Here is a 12,383-nt window from a genome sequence, read left to right on the forward strand (position 1 = left end):
TTTCCCATGAGCTTTCTGACTGGAGTTGTGTGTGCTCTACTAAATTAATTTCAGAACAAGAGGGTTTAGCAGGGCTAAGCCACAAGGTTACGTTGCAGTTTTACCATGGCTGATTTGACTGGGAGCTGCTGGCTGGCTTCTGCTCAGTGTAATGTAGGTTTTTCTCCTTCTTTTCTCAGGGGACTCTGTGGGGAAGAACTGCTTGCTGTGAATGAGAAATGTGCATCCTACCTCACCTTGAGGTATCCTTGTACCTTGGCAGGGGAGGGAGTTTTCGGTAGCTCCTGGGTCTGGCAGCATCATGGAGCAGTGCAGTAATGTAGGATGGCAGTGSTAGGCCCCTGCTTTCCTTCCTCAGACCTGGGAGGGCAGGTGGTACGTGCAGAAGAGGCTTCCCAGTATGGTTTCCTTCTGGCTGGAAGCTGAAGTCAAAGTCTCCCACCATTCCCATTCGTTGGTGCTGGGGCACCTCCACCTACCTTTCATACTGACGCCTGGGAAGAAAGCTTTTTTTTTTTTTTTGGCAAATATTGTGATATAGTGTCACTTCCTAGTAACACAGTGAAATAGAGAGATCTGCTCTCACTTCTTTAAAGCAGGAGCCAGTTGGGGTTTATAAATGAGAACATACTGCTGGGAAGGAACAGGCCGTTGTCTCTGCACGATGCTGGTGTGAGAGGGAGACAGTCAGACTCCTTGGAGGTACGGTTTGTGTTGTGTGCAATATCGCTGGAGCTCGGCAAGGTKTTTGATAGCAGACAGGATCCTCAAAAAGAGGGCTGTGGTCTGTGTGCAAGAGAGTGTTGTATTAAGTGGAGTTTTAGACTGCACGTATCAATGGCAAGTGAGCGCTCTCTTGTAGCTCATACAGTAAGCTTCTGGGATTTTGAACCTTGCCTGGGCTGAAATGACAACAGAAGTTTTCCCTGGAAAAAATGGGAATGTGGTCAAGGAAACAAATCAAGGGAACTTTTTAGGGTGCGAGAAGCTGCAAGTGAGGGGCAGGTGCGTTGGCAGCATCATGTGTTGTGGCTTTCAGGACTGGGATCTGTGTGCAGATCTGTGTTTGCAGAGGCAAACACAACTGTCTGCTGGATTTGCGACGCGCTTCAGCTGGCCATGCAGCCTCCGTGTGCTCCCGTAGCACTCTGAGTGCTGCAGGACAAGCTGCCCCAYGGGGCATTTTGAGGAGGCAATTGCCTGAAGCGAATCAAAGGCTCTTTTTGTCCGTGCCAGCTCAGCTAAAGAAAGATAACGGGAARTGCCAGCCCATCATGGCATCCCCTGCAGGGACAGGGGATGGTTGCAGGACTGAGTGAAGGGCGTTCACAGAAGGCAGAAACATTCCTGAGAGTCGTTAGGTGTTTCCCAAGATGATCACAGAGCACCAGGATATTCAGTGTAAGGGTTGAGTTGCTGCAGGTCCGCAGGAGCAAGGGTTGCATTTGCCTCCCTGATGAGGCAGATTCAGCTGCCCCTACTGCACGCTGGCCTGGCCGATTTTCTGCAGAAGACTACGCAAACATTGATGGGATGTATTGGAAAGGGAGATTGAGAGTCTAAGCAGGAGGTGGGGGGGGGGGATATCCATGTTTCTTCTGCAGCCTGGTAGAGGTTGTGGCAACCTCAGTTTCTGTCCAGCCAGAAGATTTGTCTTTGTCTACCTCAAAAATCAGTTCCYGTCACAGTAGCTTTTAAACGCTCCATTGCTTTTAGGCGTCTAYGTGTTCAGTGCCAAATTTTATCAAGAGAAGACAGAACCACTCTCGCTCKCTCTCTCTCTGCCTCCTCTCTAACTTGTCTGCTTCCAAAGGACAGGCAGAAGTGACCTTCGCTGCCTCGCTTGGCTTTTCATGGAAAGGTGGTAAAGCACATGTCATGCACGTTGATTTAAAAGTGTAAATAAGGGCTGACAAGAGGGGGGAATACAGAATCTAGGTCAGACAGAGGAAATTGAACCTGCCTTTGAAAGCAGGTGATATTTCCAGCCTTCCAGTGATAAGGTGTTGGGTGGAGCTCTGTTAATAAGTCACATTATAGGCTTTAAATATTGGTTTCAAGTTACATTAGAAAGTCAGAGTGCTGCCGCTTTTCTGTTGCAAAACGAATGGACTTTGACTCTGGCATAAGCTATACAGTGCCTTGTCAAATGCCGGGGGCCAGAAATGGTTGTGGCAGTTTCTTCTGCCCTCCAGGCTGATCTGCCAAAATCCTACGGTCACTCTGGGGGAGAGGTGCTCTGTCCTCAGCTGGTGCTGGTTAGAAACATTCTTGTCCTAGTGCTCAGGCAGTTCTTTTCTGGGAATTACTAGCCAGTATTACCAGGCCTGGTTTATTACAGGTTGCTCTAGACAAAGTGGGAGACCTATGGCAGAGATGGGGAATTAGGTACCGAAAGGCCTTTGTGGGTCAAAAATCAACTACRTATATAAAACAAAATCAATGGGTAGACCACGTTCATGCTGCTTCATTTAGAGAACTTCTTGCTGCCATAGCTGCAAAGGGAGAACTTGTTCTTAAATTTTTGGCTGCTACTGAGGACCTGCACTGAGCTCTGTAATTCAAGCTTGGTCATTCTTCGTCCCTCACTCTCTTATAGCAAGTTTCTGAACTCCAGCCGGGCCATGCTCTGCCAATAATATCCTTTTGGCTGCATCTTCAGGTACTGTGGTCTGCACAGGCACAACTGATAGTTATTAGAAGATTACTCAGAATAAAACACCTGGTCCTTTTGCAAGACCTGTTCATCTTGGGTTCAGAAGGAGTAAAAGACAAACTGTGAGAGCCACTAACCTCAGCAGATCTGGCTCAGATCTTGCACAGGGAACAAATCTCTTATGTAAGCAAATAAAGTTTCACAAAGTCACGTCTCAGAGCAGAGCTTTGATTTTAGATTGCTTTAAGTTTAAACTGGCAGAAAAGCAATTTAAGATTGGGGAAGAGGGAGGGAAGGGGAAGCCAGGGAACAAAGGTAAAATTGCTTCCAAAGATTCACATAGCTTTGAATTACAGCCAACAGGGTGAAATTCATATTGGCATTGTGGAAAATAGCATTGTTGACTTGCATTGGGAGGGTCAGAGTTTGTATTTCTGCCTGAGTCTATTGGAAAGAAGCCGGCACCCAGTACTTCTAATTTGAATTACACGTCAGCATGAGATCAGATCCTCTAATAAGGATGCAGGAACCAGAAAAATAGTTGATCAGCAAAATGATTTGGCGTAGGTGAATTTCTGTCCGTCCTTAGATTTACCACTCAAAAGTATGTTTTACTCTTACCTGAGATTATCACCAGAGGTGCAAACACACTCCCTTATGTAGATACCCTCCCTCAGCACATGCGTCAGCTGAGCTTTGACATGCGTGTTGGCTTCCTGCTCCATAACCCCAGGTGGGTTATGGCATCTCCTCCTTTGCCTGATGCTGGTGTGTGAACACTGGCCTTTTGTGCTGTRAACATTTCTCATGCCACTTTTTTCCCCCTGTTTTCATACCGTTGATGCTGAAGTTGTTCTGCAGCTCCTCAGGAGAGGAATAATATTTTCCATGTAGGCCACCATGCCAGGAGTACATGCTTATATGCTGGCTCACTGCGTCCATCTCTTTTGGGAGTGCTCCAGGCTGGCTGAGTGGAATATGCTGAGGAAGCAATTCAGAAAAATTAGGGTCAGCATCAGAGAACGGTGCCCATGAAACTACATCTTTGCATCTTAACTGAGGCAGGGAGGGTTGCCTGGCAGTTTGGGCATCCATGCTGAGAGAGCTACTTGGCTGGCCAAGTCTGCAGTCTGAGGGACCAAGTGTGGTCAAACAGTGGAGCTCTTTCTTTGACTGTGGTGTCGGGCTTGTGGCACCAAGTTGGAGAGAGCTCTGCAAACCACAATGGAAAAAAATAGAAACTGTCCCCAAATCTATTGAATAGGGAAATGCCATCCCAACTATTCAGAAAAGAAAAAAAGACCGAGAGAAGAAATTGGAAGTGCTTTCAAAGCACCACAATGCTGGATAAAACCAGCTCAGAAAGGTCCCAGAGATCTAATTATAGTCTGCAATCAATGCTGCTCTTATCCATGCTGCTAATGAACATGAGTTTGCTGCTCCAAGGCTTCTTGCAGCAGAAATTGCAGCATGAAAATAACTAGCCACCTGCCTGATTAGGGTTTGCTTTGCCTTCTCCTGGTTTCCCAGCCTTTGGTACGTGCCTCTCGAGAGATGTGGGAGCTATGACTAAGACTGTTCAGGATGAGGACACCAGGCCAAAGTGCCAGGGAGGCTCTGGTGTGTGAGTGTGTGGTTTCATCACTGGCAAATAGGGAGCCCATGCTGGCGTGGACCTGCAGGCAACGAGGAACAGGCCTCCACAGAAGTGCAAAATGCCAACTTTGGGGATGTGGAAGAACCCCCAAATCCCCAGAAATCTACTGCACAGTGGAAGACCTCCTTTCAGGTGCTAGGTTATCTGACAGCTACCTCATGGAGAGAAAAAGGAATGAGAGCTCTCCTTCATGGAATGAGCCACAGAGAACAGGAGCCAGTATCTCTGCTAGTGGATAGCTGCTAAAGTGTATAACAAAGATTTTGCTGGCTTGAGCCGTGCTGTAATTCCAGACAGTTGCTTCTCCTATAGGTGTTTAACAAAAACCAGATCCTCTCTCTATGAGGTTCGGAGGACACCTGCCAAGCGGAAGCGGAGGCTGCTGTCAGGGAGAAGTTGCCTTCGCACAAGGATGGAGCAGGCCAGAGGCAATTCTCCAGCATCTGTTCTTTCTAGTGTTTGTTTTTTTCTGAACAAAGCAAAGCCTGTTTTGGCCTTGGGGGACTTGCAACCTTTCACTACATAGTGTGGAAAATCAGGCATCGGCTGCAGTGAAAATATAATTACCAGAGATATCAGAGGGTCTTTGGGCTCAGAGGAGGGACTGCTGTTCTAGAAGGGCTGGAAGGGTCTGACTCAGGAACCAGCCTTGAACTGACTCCAGGTTGGTTGAGCACATGCCTTTCAGAAAGCATCCTAGAAACATATGGTCTCAATTTTCACATGGCTGGTGACGTTTCTTCCCTGCACCACCTAGAGCGAGCTCTCTGGATGATTATTCATCCCCACAATTAAAAAATTGCATCAGTCTGAATTGGTCTGGCTCCATGGGGCTCTGGTTGCAGCTTGGTCTGTTCTAGTGCAGAGCTGCTCAGTCCCAGATGGCTGATCCCTGGAGATCACTCTCTCTGGTCAGTGAAAAAATCTGAGCTCTGGCGAAATCTCTCCAGGGCTCAGATTTGCCTATCTTTTTGTCTTGAGGGCTATGCTGCAACTGGGACCTTTCCTTATTCACTACTYGCCCCTTCTTGTTGGCAGCACCTTGGAAAATTCCTCATTGCTGATTCAGGTTCGGATGGGCTTGAAGCTCCTAGTCATTCCCTGTGGCCCATTGATGTGAGATGCTATAAATGGCATCTACTCTTTTTCCATTAGGAACTTGTCCAAACTTCTTTGTATCATTAAGGAAACAAAGGCAATCYGCTGCAGGGATTTGCAAAGAGAGAAGAAAACCAAGCATGAACACAAGTAGCAGACTTGAAAAGCAAAAATGAAAATACAGCTCAAAGCTAGCTTATGACMTCCTGTGTATTTCAGGAGAAAAGAGCCTTTTTTTGGCCCTGGTCTTTTCTTCTCTTTGGCTACAGCTAAAGCTGGGTGGAGCATTATTTAGAGTGAGTTACACAGAACTGGCTTACAAGTCTCCCTGCTTGCAGCTTGTCCTGCAAGTGTATTTTCTTAAGCAGGCAGACTGAGCATCAGAAATGCAAATTCCCTGTGGGATAGAGTTTCAGGGTCCTGCCAGATTCCCCCCCCCAGGATTTTAGCAGATCTCTTATTTTGTTAATCTAAGCYGAGGTGAGGCCCCAGAATATGAGCACTCTTCTCTTGCTTGCTGTTCCTGCTCATGACAGAAGAAGATGCCTGTCATCACTGCGGGGCTTCGCTGCAAGGAGCYGGCTAATGGCAAGAAAAGTCAAACAAACAAGTGCATGTGCTGCGCTAGAACTGGTCTTCATGTTCCCACTCAGCAGAGGGCTCCAGCATGTTGCTTGTGGCCATTCTTGCACTGCTGGGACTACTGGGCCATTGAGGTGGAGAAGACTCAGTGATCAGCRGATCAGTCAGACCTGTAGCCCATTCCTAGCTCCGTGAGAAGCGTGGCTTAAGTTGGCAGCTTCCTTGTGGATGCTCAAAGGACATGCATAAGCAACATCCAGAAATTTAAACACTGCTTTAATGCTAAACATGAGCTTGGCTGTTTTAAGACTAAGAGAACTTGAGAGCCCACACTGGCTGGGCTTGGCACAATGTGCAGACATGCTGGCACTCTCTCATCCCGGACATTCATCTGGGAGGCAGGATTTTCCCAGGCTAACATACTGCAGTTGCAGTTTTGAAGGACTTAACCCTTCAAGCACAYGGCAGGCAAAAAGAGTGAGGAGTCACAAATCGTTTCAGATGGCTACTTGTGTTACCCAGTACAAGGAGCTTGTCCCACCCACTCGTCCCAGTGTAAGCCTGCATTTTCCACCCCATGAAAGGGGCAGAGGTGTCATGGCCCTGCCAGTTCCTCAGGGCATAAGTTCCCCTGTGTCTCTTTAGTACGATTGCAGCCCATCCTACAGCCTTACATGCAGTATTTAGCTTCCTTGAGATGACTTGGAGTCATTACTTGGGAGAGGAATTATTTGCTTCTTTGGGAATTTATTAGTGCAGCTAGAATTTGGCCACCTCTAGCCTAGCACCCAGAAATTTGCCTAGCAGTTTGTCCTTACAGGAAGGGCTGTTCTGCTCGTTGTGGCTGGTGCTGCCTGCAGGAACAGGGGGACCACATGAGAATTAGCGCTTGCRCTGAAAGGACTCCACTCAGTTCAACACGCTTTCTGACACACGCCCCATGAGACAGCTACGCAGCAGCAAGATGAGTTGCAACAAGCACTCAGAAATAACACCTGGTCCAGCAGACACCCACAGAGGAACCATCCAGCCTGTGGGTGAAGAAAGGGATGGCTTTACTGACCAGTGTGGAGCCGACCTGCGGAACAGCACAAGGCCTGCCTCAGAAGCTATGCATGGTATGAAGCACACAGATCTGAGTGTAATCCTCACCCTGCTCTCTGCCTGTCCGTGTGTCCGCCCCTCGCTTCTGAGAGGTAGACCAAAGCGTGCCAGAAGAAGGTAGTCAACACAAGCTCTTGGTCGGTCCCCTTGCCCAGACCACAGCTGCATCTGACAATATTACCATGGCCAAGGCAAGGCCCTCAGAGGTCTCCTTTCCTTGCTAGCACATATTGCTCTGATTTCTGAGGGCTGCAACTCTGCGACCTCCCCAACTTCTCCAGAGTCATTCTGAGTCACCAGCTGAAGAAGCTGTCTGCAACAGCCGCCTCATATGGTGCCCAGCCCGAAAGATAGTGTGGGTGCTGTGTCAGAGTAAGGCCTTGCTTACTGAGAAATAGCAGCTCATTAGAACCRTTTTTCCTTTCCTTAGAGAGAAAACCAGATCTTTTGCGGCAATGTGGGAATCTTGGTTCTGATGGTCTTAGGCAGCCTGAGTCTGTTACGAGTTTCAGCAGGATGTCAGGTCGTAAGTGCAATGCCAAGGCGTGTTGGGATGAGTGGTTAAACATTAAATCCAGGTTCACGCAGAAAATTAATGGCAAAAGCTCTGTGTGCTAAGCTGTTGATAAATATTCATTTTTTCAATTTTAGGATAAAATAGAGTATCTATTAGCACAAAAAGCACTCAGGAGACACCTCACCAAAAGAAAAGCCTCATTTCCTTTCACTAATACTAGCTTTATGCTGATAACACTGTGGATTATACAATTTAATCACCAAATTTTTTTAAAAAAGGAAAAAAGGCCAAAATGGTGGTATTAACCCCCAGTAAGTCCTACCCTGCTGTCTTTATGGCTCACTGTTCACCAGCACCAGGCTGTTACTGCAGGACATTTAGACACACTGAAAGATTTGTGTGTAGATTCATTAGCTGTCTAAGACATCTTTGTTGACTACCAACGTAAAAGTTAGCGTGTGGCTGTTAAAATTGCCTGTTGGCTATAAAGCATTTGAGTAGTTATTGTTCTGGTTTCTGAAGTGAAGTTTTTCTTCTGCAGAAGATGCCATGTGGGGGTGGAAGATTTGATGGATTTATTTATTTTTAGTTGGCCTGCTATTGTGAGTTGATCTGTTTGGAGACAGCGTCTTGAGAAAGTAGTGTTGAGCTGTGACCCTCCTCAGCCTAAGAGGAGATTTGTTCCAACTTTCTCTGACATCTCCTACCCCAGTGACTGAGTGTGCTGTTGTGCGAGGGGTAGAAGGTGCTGCTCATGGTTGCTATCACCAGATTATCTACAGCTGCRCTGACCTTGGCTTGCAAACACCTTCAAGGACACGTTCAGCTGAGCTCATGGATGAAGACACTTTCTAAGGGTCACCTAGATACCAATAAATCACAACAAGTAGGGAAACACAGGAGAAGCAGCACCTGCCAGGTGTCCAGGGGAACATCGTGTGAAGGGGAACAGTCGTAAAACTCTGAATGAGGCCGGAGAGGGCTATTCTATTTCTTCTTTTAAAACTGCCTGTCTCCATAGTGCTGGGGTGTCACCACACAAACACTGAGGAATTACACTCCTGCTAATAATGCTCCAGTTGTGTTCTGCCAGGGACCATAAAGATGGAAGGCAGCCACAGGAGATCATAAACTTCCTACTCTTACACAGGAGATTGTGAACTTTCCTACTCCCTACATACTACTCCTTAGTAGGGTATGTACTACATACCCGCCAGCATCTCTACTGGATAGCGAATGCTTGGAGGGAAACTGGGGCCAACAAGCAGGGAGCTGTGAACGCTGTCCTTGAGTGTCTAGGGTGTTTTGGCCAGCATGTGGCAGCTACTCATATCCTGCTTTGGCCCCTGTAAAACACAGAGCTCTGGTTTGCTCAGGTTGATCCCAACGGATATTTCCTCTGAGAGAGGGCAGTAAGATCCACCCAAAATTGCTCATGCATTGGCAGATATTTGCAGATATCTGGAGAGATGCTCCCTTCATAAATGCTGTCCCAGCAAACATGCAGAGTATACCACCAGTGTTGCTGACTGGTCTTTTTTTGGCATGTAGCTCACTGCCTAGACATCATGGATTCCAGCGAGTTCAATTTGACAGAACAGTTTGGGTTGCAATTTTTGCAGAATGTCTTGGTGAAAGGGTTGTGACACTGGCTGAGGAAGAAAAGTGCCATCAGTTCCCATCAGACAGGGCCATGCCCAGTTGCACTGCAGCGAAAGCCCTGAAAATGCAACGTGAGAAGAACGAGTGAGCTCTCTCTGAAAGTGTAAAGCTGTAACTCATCTCTGCTGCCCGTCCTGGGCTAAAACCTGCTGGTGCAGGATAGTGCTGCTGCTCGTTGGGGGGCCACAGATCATTGGAAGGTTGTTTGTAAGTCATCTTAGATGTCTACCTCTTGACAGCAGTGTTTTCTGTACTGGTATTAGGAATGGGGCTCTACTGATACCTTGAGAGATCATGAGTGCCTTGCTGTATGTGAATAGCAGCTGTTTCCTTGCCCCAACTACACTTTGTCTAGGATTTTCCATCTCTGATTTTTTTTTTTGCCCTGTGACCACCTGCCTTGTTTCCTCACAGCCCTGTGTCCTGAAGTGAGAACAAAAAGGGCGCTTTGACAAGACTGCAAGCTCTCTTGATTGCTGAAGAGTGTATCGCTTTCTTGGGAGAGCAGTGCAGCCCTGGGACAAGGCACAGAGATATGGTAGCATCTCCATCCTTGGGCTTATCAGCACCCGTATGAGCAAGGCCTTGAGCGACCAGAACTATCTGCGGAGGTGGTCCTGCTTTGAGCAGAGACATCCAGAAATCTCTTCCTACCTCAATCTGTTTAGGGTTTGTTAAACATAAAAACATCACCGTGGTCTCAAAACCCCACACAACAAATAGATGGAAACTACCAAAGCATCTGGGGAAACATCTTTACAGCTTCAACCTATTCTTATGCTCGTTCGAGCATACCTCTCATGGGGTATGAAGTTTGAGTCTTCCCTCCTCCCTCACTTGCCTTATTGATAAAGGATTAAATCACAGCAGCAGTGCAGAGAGAGGGCCTGTGACTAACGTGTTGGCTGAAGGGGCTTGCCTGCAACCCTGTCTTGGGAGCCAAAGTACTTAACCACTCCTTGGTGACTGCTCTGACTTATCTGCACCGAAGGAACATGCCAGCTGCACTTATTTTCCAACAAAGACGCCCTTATTTTTTAAAAAAGAAAACCTTGGGAAAGCATCAACAGCAAGTCTTTAAACGCTGCTAACTGTCTGGCACATTACCCCTCCGGTCGGGGGAGGCTGGAGACAGGCTGGGCAGTTTTTCCTGCTGCTACGTGGCAGGACCTTGCTGGGCCAGAGCACTTGGAAGCTCACCTCCATCAAAAAGAGACAAACAGCATCAATATGTTTTATGGAAATGGTTCAGAGCCAGCCAAACTCCCCAGTAGGAGCAAGTGTGCAGAAATAACAGGATTATTCAGGAGCTTTGTGACCCAGCCCCATGCTGCTGGCTTTATGGCAAAGCTCTGTACTGTTCCCGGGGAACAGGGTGCTGTCGGCTCTCTTGGTTTGCCCATATTTTTGCTCATCATCTGCTCTGGTTCAGGCTCATGGGGCTCAGCTGTTCCTCTGATCATGGCTTAGTCTGGTGCTCAGTTACCAAGAGTCCCATTGTCAGATTAAGCAGGTCCATGAGCCAAGCGCGTGCTGAAATTTGACCTTGAGGACATTTTTCAGCACGAGCAGTCTCAAAGAGCAAACTGATTCAGCCTGTCACCAGCCCTGCAACCTGGATCAGGCTGGGAGTGACTGTGACAGCCCATCTCTCCCTGCAAGGACCCTCTCAGCAAGGATGAGTAGCAGAGTCATGCTCTTCCAGGGTGCATGGACCTCCTTTTGACAAGCCTCTCTAACAGTTTTGAGCTTGTTCTCCCAGGACGTACACRCAGAGAGCCCACGTCCTGCTGGTTTAACTGCATCCAGGACATGCAATCCAGTGTGGCCTGGGCGCAGCTGCCACTGCAGCAGCGGTTCAGCAGAGCTGCTCCCTGTTACCACAGTGTCCCCGAGGCARAGGAGACGCACGCTTGGCAAGGGCAGTGAGATACAGGCCAGGGGAGCACCGGCTGAGGTTGCATTGCTCGAGCGCACAGATGGTCATCTGTGGACCCRGAAGCATCCTAAAAAACCTTCCTATCATGTTCAACAGCAAGCGCACAATTGCACCAGGCACTAAGGTAACCCCACCGTCTGTGTCCTCCAGCAACAAGCAGCAGGGTGGTAGGAGATAAACCCAAGAACTCCCTTGCCCCCCCTAATGTTTGCGAGCCTCCTCAGCAACCKGCAGCCCCCAGATGTCAGCAGGCTTGCGCTGGACTTCCTCATGTCTAGAGCAGAAACTGTCACGTGGGTTTTTTCGGCCACGAAAGCGTTACAGGAAATAGCTGACTGTGGTTAGCTTGCTTGTGAGTTTGGGTCACTGCTCGAATGTGAAAGCAGCACTGGCCAAACCATCCAAATTAGCTGGGGACGTGCTGGGAGTGGTGGTGGTAGGGAAAGAATGGCATTTTAAAATACATATACRTATTTCCCCTCCCATCCCGCTCCTAGAAAAGTGTTAGGATAAAGGGATTTCCTTCCATTCTCAGGCCTTTAAGGAGAGACATATAGTGTATTTAATTGAAAGAACAACAGTAAAAGGTCTGAAGCATTTTTGATGATGCTTAACAACGATCAGCTTAATGTGGAGGTTGGTTACACAGAATTTGGTAAGGAAAATGAATGGCAGGTAGTTTCCAAGAAAGCTGAGTCCTTTGCCTCAAGCTCCTTCTCATGGCAAATTTGCTGTCAGGCAGGGGATTACCAACAGGATTTTGCCTCAGTTGTGTCACTCCTGCCCACCTGCATGCAAGAAGCCATGCTCTCACCCGTGTCCCTCGTTTCCCCAGCCTCAGCGCAGCAGCCAGCCTGGGCTGCTTCCTTTCCCAGGACCCGAGTGCTCCCRCTGCAGAGCAGCTCCGAGCTGCCTTTAGGCACAGCTGCTGCTGGGAGAACCACACTGCAGTGACATTGCTGGAAGGGCCTCTGTGCACAAGATAGGCACTGCGCGCTCCTCCAAGCCAAGGGGGAAGAAGCATTAGGATTCAGCAAGAAACTGTATGTGGTAGCAGGGAAAGGGTTTTACCCTGGGACTTACATCCGATTTCCTAGCTGCGTGCTTCTTTCATACTCCTTCTTTGTAGTGGGGAACAGATTTACAGCTTCATCAGACAACTTGCATC

Source organism: Rhea americana, unplaced genomic scaffold (genome assembly GCF_003343005.1).
Source record: "Rhea americana isolate MKP2758 unplaced genomic scaffold, rheAme1 scaffold_326, whole genome shotgun sequence".
NCBI lineage: Eukaryota > Metazoa > Chordata > Aves > Rheiformes > Rheidae > Rhea > Rhea americana.